The sequence below is a fragment of the Nicotiana attenuata genome, unplaced genomic scaffold (genome assembly GCF_001879085.1).
Source record: "Nicotiana attenuata strain UT unplaced genomic scaffold, NIATTr2, whole genome shotgun sequence".
NCBI classification, from domain to species: domain Eukaryota; kingdom Viridiplantae; phylum Streptophyta; class Magnoliopsida; order Solanales; family Solanaceae; genus Nicotiana; species Nicotiana attenuata.
The window spans coordinates 153,360-155,444 of record NW_017673003.1 but is presented as its reverse complement, the minus strand read 5'-3'; positions in this window follow the sequence as shown (position 1 = coordinate 155,444).

The window sequence follows — 2,085 nt, the reverse complement described above, 5'->3', positions numbered from 1 at the left end:
TTTTCACATTTTCAGAACCCTCGTACTCTCACGAGTCTAACCATATAAAAATCTCCCAAATCGGAGGTCAAATTCTCACTCAAAACCCAAGAGTTTGGCCTAGGAAGTTTTAACCAAATTCCTCAAATTTTTGTCCCAAATTCGAATTTTTAATGATGGATTTAACTACAAAATGATGAAATATGACTAGAAGAGATTAAGGAAACGTTACCCAATAATCTTCTCTTCAAAACCCACTCAAAATCGCCCTCTCCCGAGCTCTCAGTTGATATTTGTAACTTATGAACTCAAACCCTCGAAATTTCTATTTCTGCCCAGGGATTTCCGCTTCTGCGGACAAGGGACCGCTTCCGCGGTCTCGCTTCAGCGGAAACCAAGTCGCTTCTGCGGTTTTCACTAAAGGGAACATGGCCGCATCTGCGATAGCTGGGCCGCTTCTGCGATGCCTAAGCCGCTTCTGCGGCTCCATTTTTGCGGAAATGGCACCGCTTCTGTGGTTTCTGAGGAAAAGGAGACAAGCCGCTTCTGTGGACACATAGCCGCTTCTGCAGCACCGCATCTGCGGTTCCCAAGACGCAGATGCGAAAATACCAGAAGAGGGACATTCAGCTGCTGCAATAACTTCAAAATTCATCCGTTAACCACCCGAAATCATCCCGAGGCCCCCCGGGACCTCAACCAAAAGTACCAATACCACCTAATACCTTATTCAAACTTGTACCAAGCTTAAAAACACCTAAAACAACGTCGGAAACCCGAATTAATCAAGGATTCAAGCCTTAGAACTTCAAATTCCAACAAAACACGCTTTCGATCAAAAACTTACCCGAACCTCGTCCGAATGACCTGAAATTTTGCACACAAATCCCAAATGACATGACGGAACTACTGTAACTTCCGGAATTCCAATCCGACCCTCGGATCAAAAACTCACTATCGGACCGAAAACTTATAAAATTCCAACATCGGTATTTCAAGCCTAAATGAGCTACGGACTTCCAAAATACATTCCGGACACGCTCCCAACCCCAAAATCACCTAACGGAGCTAACGGTACCATCGGATTTCCATTTTGAGGTCGTCTTCACACTGTTCCGACTACGGACCACTTTTCAACACTTAAGCTCTCATTTGGGGACTAAGCGTCCCAAAGCTCTCCGAAACTCAACACCGAACGTCTCGGCAAATCAAAATAGCTAGGGGAAGCAGTTAATGGGGGATCGGGGCGTAAATTCTTAAGACGACCGGCCGGGTCGTCACATCCTCCTACACTTAAACATTCGTTCATCCTCGAACGAGCATAGAGAACATACCTGAAGTAGTGAAAAGATGAGGGTACTGCTGCGCATATCCTGCTCAGTCTCCCAAGTCGCCTCCTCGGCCGGCTGACCCCGCCACTGAACCTTCACTGAAGCAATGTTCTTTGACCTCAACTTCCTAATATGCCTGTCCAATATAGCCACTGGCTCCTCAACATAGGATAGATCCTTGTCCAACTGGACTGAACTGAAATCCAACACGTGAGACGGATCACCGTGATACCTCCGGAGCATCAAAACATGAAATACCGGATGAACTCCGGCCAAACTGGGAGGCAAGGCAAGCTCATAAGCAACCTCCCCAACTCGCCGCAAGATCTCAAAAGGGCCAATAAACCTCGGACTCAACTTTCCTTTCTTCCCAAACCTCATAACGCCTTTCATAGGCGAGACCCGAAGCAGAACCCGCTCACCAACCATATATGAAACATCACGAACCTTCCTGTCCGCGTAGCTCTTCTGTCTGGACTGGGCTGTACGGAGTCTATCCTGAATCGTCTTGACCTTCTCCAATGCATCCTGTACTAACTCTGTGCCCAATAGCCTGGCCTCACCCGGCTCAAACCAACCCACCGGGGATCTACACCTCCTGCCATATAAAGCCTCATACGGCGCCATCTGAATGCTGGACTGATAACTATTGTTGTAAGCAAACTCCGCCAGTGGCAAGAAATGATCCCAAGACCCTCCAAACTCAATCACACACGCACGGAGCGTATCCTCAAGAATCTGAATAGTGCGCTCGGACTGTCCTTCCGTCTGGGGG